Raw genomic sequence first — 7500 nt, forward strand, 5'->3', positions numbered from 1 at the left:
GACACTTAGAAATATTTTGAGAAAATCACGATTTTGTGAAAATTGACACGTTTCCCCTACTTCCACGCCAGGGGGGGCGTCATATGTTGTGAGGTACCCCAGGACAGTCGCCTAAATGTGGGTGAAGTTTGCGAGTCACGGGCGCAAAGTCGAATTTTGAGGGTGAAAAACCGCGTTTTCATACTCTAAAAATTTCAGACAAGTGTCAGACTTCCAGGCAGGGAGAAACCGCAGGAGGCGTACCGAGGAGGCTTCCAGGAGCCTGGGGAAGATTATCCAAAAGAGGTCCTTGACACTTAGAAATATTTCAGAAAATCACGATTTTGTGAAAATTGTCACGTTTCCCCTACTTCCACGCCAGGGGGGGCGTCAATATGTTGTGAGGTACCCCAGGACAGTCGCCTAAATGTGGGTGAAGTTTGCGAGTCATGGGCGCAAAGTCGAATTTTGGGTGAAAAACCGCATTTTCATACTCTAAAAATTTCAGACAAGTGTCAGACTTCCAGGCAGGGAGAAACCGCAGGAGGCGTACCGAGGAGGCTTCCAGGAGCCTGGGGAAGATTTTCCAAAAGTGTCCTTGACACTTAGAAATATTTTCAGAAAATCACGATTTTGTGAAAATTGACACGTTTCCCCTACTTCCACGCCAGGGGGGGCGTCAATATGTTGTGAGGTACCCCAGGACAGTCGCCTAAATGTGGGTGAAGTTTGCGAGTCATGGGCGCAAAGTCGAATTTTGGGTGAAAAACCGCATTTTCATACTCTAAAAATTTCAGACAAGTGTCAGACTTCCAGGCAGGGGGAAACCGCAGGAGGCGTACCGAGGAGGCTTCCAGGAGCCTGGGGAAGATTATCCAAAAGTGTCCTTGACACTTAGAAATATTTTCAGAAAATCACGATTTTGTGAAAATTGTCACGTTTCCCCTACTTCCACGCCAGGGGGCGTCAATATGATGTGAGGTACCCCAAGGCAGTGACCTAACTGTGGGTGAAGTTTGCGGGTCATGGGCGCAAAGTCGAATTTTGGGTGAAAAACCGCATTTTCATACTCTAAAAATTTCAGACAGGTGTCAGACTTCCAGGCAGGGAGAAACCGCAGGAGGCGTACCCGAGGAGGCTTCCAGGAGCCTGGGGAAGATTATCCAAAAGAGTCCTTGACACTTAGAAATATTTTCAGAAAATCACGATTTTGTGAAAATTGTCACGTTTCCCCTACTTCCACGCCAGGGGGGCGTCAATATGTTGTGAGGTACCCCAGGACAGTCGCCTAAATGTGGGTGAAGTTTGCGAGTCACGGGCGCAAAGTCGAATTTTGGGTGAAAAACCGCGTTTTCATACTCTAAAAATTTCAGACAAGTGTCAGACTTCCAGGCAGGGAGAAACCGCAGGAGGCGTACCGAGGAGGCTTCCAGGAGCCTGGGGAAGATTATCCAAAAGTGTCCTTGACACTTAGAAATATTTTGAGAAAATCACGATTTTGTGAAATTGGACACGTTTCCCCTACTTCCACGCCAGGGGGGGCGTCAATATGATGTGAGGTACCCCAAGGCAGTGACCTAACTGTGGGTGAAGTTTGCGGGTCATGGGCGCAAAGCGAATTTTGGCGTGAAAAAACCGCATTTTCATACTCTAAAAATTTCAGACAAGTGTCAGACTTCCAGGCAGGGAGAAACCGCAGGAGGCGTACCGAGGAGGCTTCCAGGAGCCTGGGGAAGATTATCCAAAAGTGTCCTTGACACTTAGAAATATTTTGAGAAAATCACGATTTTGTGAAAATTGACACGTTTCCCTACTTCCACGCCAGGGGGGCGTCAATATGTTGTGAGGTACCCCAGGACAGTCGCCTAAATGTGGGTGAAGTTTGCGAGTCACGGGCGCAAAGTCGAATTTTGGGTGAAAAACCGCGTTTTCATACTCTAAAAATTTCAGACAAGTGTCAGACTTCCAGGCAGGGAGAAACCGCAGGAGGCGTACCGAGGAGGCTTCCAGGAGCCTGGGGAAGATTATCCAAAAGAGTCCTTGACACTTAGAAATATTTTCAGAAAATCACGATTTTGTGAAAATTGTCACGTTTCCCCTACTTCCACGCCAGGGGGGCGTCAATATGTTGTGAGGTACCAGGACAGTCGCCTAAATGTGGGTTGAAGTTTGCGAGTCATGGGCGCAAAGTCGAATTTTGGGTGAAAAACCGCATTTTCATACTCTAAAAATTTCAGACAAGTGTCAGACTTCCAGGCAGGGAGAAACCGCAGGAGGCGTACCGAGGAGGCTTCCAGGAGCCTGGGGAAGATTTTCCAAAAGTGTCCTTGACACTTAGAAATATTTTCAGAAAATCACGATTTTGTGAAAATTGACACGTTTCCCCTACTTCCACGCCAGGGGGGGCGTCAATATGTTGTGAGGTACCCCAGGACAGTCGCCTAAATGTGGGTGAAGTTTGCGAGTCATGGGCGCAAAGTCGAATTTTGGGTGAAAAACCGCATTTTCATACTCTAAAAATTTCAGACAAGTGTCAGACTTCCAGGCAGGGGGAAACCGCAGGAGGCGTACCGAGGAGGCTTCCAGGAGCCTGGGGAAGATTATCCAAAAGTGTCCTTGACACTTAGAAATATTTTCAGAAAATCACGATTTTGTGAAAATTGTCACGTTTCCCCTACTTCCACGCCAGGGGGCGTCAATATGATGTGAGGTACCCCAAGGCAGTGACCTAACTGTGGGTGAAGTTTGCGGTCATGGGCGCAAAGTCGAATTTTGGGTGAAAAACCGCATTTTCATACTCTAAAAATTTCAGACAGGTGTCAGACTTCCAGGCAGGGAGAAACCGCAGGAGGCGTACCGAGGAGGCTTCCAGGAGCCTGGGGAAGATTATCCAAAAGAGTCCTTGACACTTAGAAATATTTTCAGAAAATCACGATTTTGTGAAAATTGTCACGTTTCCCCTACTTCCACGCCAGGGGGGCGTCAATATGTTGTGAGGTACCCCAGGACAGTCGCCTAAATGTGGGTGAAGTTTGCGAGTCACGGGGCGCAAAGTCGAATTTTGGGTGAAAAACCGCGTTTTCATACTCTAAAAATTTCAGACAAGTGTCAGACTTCCAGGCAGGGAGAAACCGCAGGAGGCGTACCGAGGAGGCTTCCAGGAGCCTGGGGAAGATTATCCAAAAGAGTCCTTGACACTTAGAAATATTTTCAGAAAATCACGATTTGTGAAAATTGTCACGTTTCCCCTACTTCCACGCCAGGGGGGCGTCAATATGTTGTGAGGTACCCCAGGACAGTCGCCTAAATGTGGGTGAAGTTTGCGAGTCATGGGCGCAAAGTCGAATTTTGGGTGAAAAACCGCATTTTCATACTCTAAAAATTTCAGACAAGTGTCAGACTTCCAGGCAGGGAGAAACCGCAGGAGGCGTACCGAGGAGGCTTCCAGGAGCCTGGGGAAGATTTTCCAAAAGTGTCCTTGACACTTAGAAATATTTTCAGAAATCACGATTTTGTGAAAATTGACACGTTTCCCCTACTTCCACGCCAGGGGGGGCGTCAATTGTTGTGAGGTACCCCAGGACAGTCGCCTAAATGTGGGTGAAGTTTGCGAGTCATGGCGCAAAGTCGAATTTTGGGTGAAAAACCGCATTTTCATACTCTAAAAATTTCAGACAAGTGTCAGACTTCCAGGCAGGGGGGAAACCGCAGGAGGCGTACCGAGGAGGCTTCCAGGAGCCTGGGGAAGATTTTCCAAAAGTGTCCTTGACACTTAGAAATATTTTGAGGGAAAATCACGATTTTGTGAAAATTGACACGTTTCCCCTACTTCCACGCCAGGGGGGCGTCAATATGATGTGAGGTACCCCAAGGCAGTGACCTAACTGTGGGTGAAGTTTGCGAGTCATGGGCGCAAAGTCGAATTTTGGGTGAAAAACCGCATTTTCATACTCTAAAAATTTCAGACAAGTGTCAGACTTCCAGGCAGGGAGAAACCGCAGGAGGCGTACCGAGGAGGCTTCCAGGAGCCTGGGAAGATTTTCCAAAAGTGTCCCTTGACACTTAGAAATATTTTCAGAAAATCACGATTTGTGAAAATTGACACGTTTCCCCTACTTCCACGCCAGGCGGGGGCGTCAATATGTTGTGAGGTACCCCAGGGACAGTCGCCTAAATGTGGTGTGAAGTTTGCGAGTCATGGGCGCAAAGTCGAATTTTGGGTGAAAAACCGCATTTTCATACTCTAAAAATTTCAGACAAGTGTCAGACTTCCAGGCAGGGGGAAACCGCAGGAGGCGTACCGAGGAGGCTTCCAGGAGCCTGGGGAAGATTTTCCAAAAGTGTCCTTGACACTTAGAAATATTTTGAGAAAATCACGATTTTGTGAAAATTGACACGTTTCCCTACTTCCACGCCAGGGGGCGTCAATATGATGTGAGGTACCCCAAGGCAGTGACCTAACTGTGGGTGAAGTTTGCGAGTCATGGGCGCAAAGTCGAATTTTGGGTGAAAAACCGCATTTTCATACTCTAAAAATTTCAGACAAGTGTCAGACTTCCAGGCAGGGAGAAACGCAGGAGGCGTACCGAGGAGGCTTCCAGGAGCCTGGGAAGATTTTCCAAAAGTGTCCTTGACACTTAGAAATATTTTCAGAAAATCACGATTTTGTGAAAATTGACACGTTTCCCCTACTTCCACGCAGGGGGGCGTCAATATGTTGTGAGGTACCCCAGGACAGTCGCCTAAATGTGGGTGAAGTTTGCGAGTCACGGGCGCAAAGTCGAATTTTGGGTGAAAAACCGCATTTTCATACTCTAAAAATTTCAGACAGGTGTCAGACTTCCAGGCAGGGAGAAACCGCAGGAGGCGTACCGAGGAGGCTTCCAGGAGCCTGGGGAAGATTATCCAAAAGAGTCCTTGACACACTAGAAATATTTCAGAAAATCACGATTTTGTGAAAATTGACACGTTTCCCCTACTTCCACGCCAGGGGGCGTCAATATGATGTGAGGTACCCCAAGGCAGTGACCTAACTGTGGGTGAAGTTTGCGGGTCATGGGCGCAAAGTCGAATTTTGGGTGAAAAACCGCATTTTCATACTCTAAAAATTTCAGACAGGTGTCAGACTTCCAGGCAGGGAGAAACCGCAGGAGGCGTACCGAGGAGGCTTCCAGGAGCCTGGGGAAGATTATCCAAAAGAGTCCTTGACACTTAGAAATATTTTCAGAAAATCACGATTTTGTGAAAATTGTCACGTTTCCCCTACTTCCACGCCAGGGGGGCGTCAATATGTTGTGAGGTACCCCAGGACAGTCGCCTAAATGTGGGTGAAGTTTGCGAGTCACGGGCGCAAAGTCGAATTTTGGGTGAAAAACCGCGTTTTCATACTCTAAAAATTTCAGACAAGTGTCAGACTTCCAGGCAGGGAGAAACCGCAGGAGGCGTACCGAGGAGGCTTCCAGGAGCCTGGGGAAGATTTTCCAAAAGTGTCCTTGACACTTAGAAATATTTTCAGAAAATCACGATTTTGTGAAAATTGTCACGTTTCCCCTACTTCCACGCCAGGGGGGCGTCAATATGATGTGAGGTACCCCAAGGCAGTGACCTAACTGTGGGTGAAGTTTGCGGGTCATGGGCGCAAAGTCGAATTTTGGGTGAAAAACCGCATTTTCATACTCTAAAAATTTCAGACAAGTGTCAGACTTCCAGGCAGGGAGAAACCGCAGGAGGCGTACCGAGGAGGCTTCCAGGAGCCTGGGGAAGATTTTCCAAAAGTGTCCTTGACACTTAGAAATATTTTGAGAAAATCACGATTTTGTGAAAAGTGACACGTTTCCCCTACTTCCACGCCAGGGGGGAGTCAATATGATGTGAGGTACCCCAAGGCAGTGACCTAACTGTGGGTGAAGTTTGCGAGTCACGGGCGCAAAGTCGAATTTTGGGTGAAAAACCGCGTTTTCATACTCTAAAAATTTCAGACAAGTGTCAGACTTCCAGGCAGGGAGAAACCGCAGGAGGCGTACCGAGGAGGCTTCCAGGAGCCTGGGGAAGATTTTCCAAAAGTGTCCTTGACACTTAGAAATATTTTCAGAAAATCACGATTTTGTGAAAATTGACACGTTTCCCCTACTTCCACGCCAGGGGGGCGTCAATATGATGTGAGGTACCCCAAGGCAGTGACCTAACTGTGGGTGAAGTTTGCGGGTCATGGGCGCAAAGTCGAATTTTGGGTGAAAAACCGCATTTTCATACTCTAAAAATTTCAGACAAGTGTCAGACTTCCAGGCAGGGAGAAACCGCAGGAGGCGTACCGAGGAGGCTTCCAGGAGCCTGGGGAAGATTTTCCAAAAGTGTCCTTGACACTTAGAAATATTTTGAGAAATTTCCGATTTTGTGAAAAAAATGACCCCTTTCCCCTACTTCCACCCTAAAGGGGCGTCAATATGTTGTAAAGCACCCCGAGACAGAGACCTAAGCGTGGGCAAAGTTTGGGTCTGATGGGTGGAACACTGAAAAAAACGCGATTTTCCACTTAGAACAAACATAGAACTTTCAGACTTCCAGGCGGGGGGAAAGCTCTGAAGCTGTACCGAGGACACTTCCATGGCCCCCGGATCGATTTTCAAGAACGAGTCCTTGGGACTTTGAAATTTTTCGGCGATGCGTTTTTGGCTTCCGGGAGCCGCAGAACGTTGGGAAATTCGTTCCGCTCGCCGGCTCCAGGTGTTTCGGGCTAGTCCAGGCCCCAGCTACGCCGCCTGGCCGCCAAATTTCGCAAAATCGAAAAAAAAAAAAATAGAACCGGAATGAGGAATTTCTGGCCGCCGGATCCGCCGCACAGCTCCAGGAAGTCGGACACTTTTCGGCTTCGCTCCCTTAAAGTGGGGGTCGGTGTTTCGCCATGCAAATACCCACTTTTGCACACCAGCTGCAGGATATAGGAGAGAGGGGTACCTCTCGGGCCCGACTGATTTCCGATGTTTTCGTGGTTCCTCAAGTCGGGTAGGCGGTTTGGCGAGTACCCCCCTGTTTGCATGGAAGTCCGCCCTCGCGTCGACACCAGGCTTCCGCGGCTCCAGGGGGACTCTTGCCGGTCGTCTGCCCCAAGTCAGAGACGCGTTTCCCGGGTCGCCTGAGCCTGAACGGACCCTCCCCAAGCGTGTTCTGGTTCTCCGAGGGTGACGGATGTCAGAAGGGAGGCAGATCTGGAGTCTTCGTCCCGAGGAGGGCTCCAGGAGGGCGGATTGCACCCCCTGACTCGGTCCCCTCAGAGCAGGCTTGGCGTTTCTCTGCGTCGGATGTCTCCCGCTTCCACGCCACCGGGGAGACCTATGAGAGAATCGCACTGTGACCCGGATTCCGTCTCGAGGGCGCCCGTAGCGTGTCGGAGAGGTACCTCCAGGACTATCGGGCATGTTTCTTCCCCGTCTCCCCGAGGGGAAGGATGGCAGCGGGTGGGGTTTCTCACCCATGCCCCCCACCGGCTCTTCCTCCGATCGATTTGGCTCAGCGCTCCCGGGT

Source organism: Ranitomeya imitator, unplaced genomic scaffold, assembly GCF_032444005.1.
Source record: "Ranitomeya imitator isolate aRanImi1 unplaced genomic scaffold, aRanImi1.pri SCAFFOLD_544, whole genome shotgun sequence".
Taxonomy (NCBI): domain Eukaryota; kingdom Metazoa; phylum Chordata; class Amphibia; order Anura; family Dendrobatidae; genus Ranitomeya; species Ranitomeya imitator.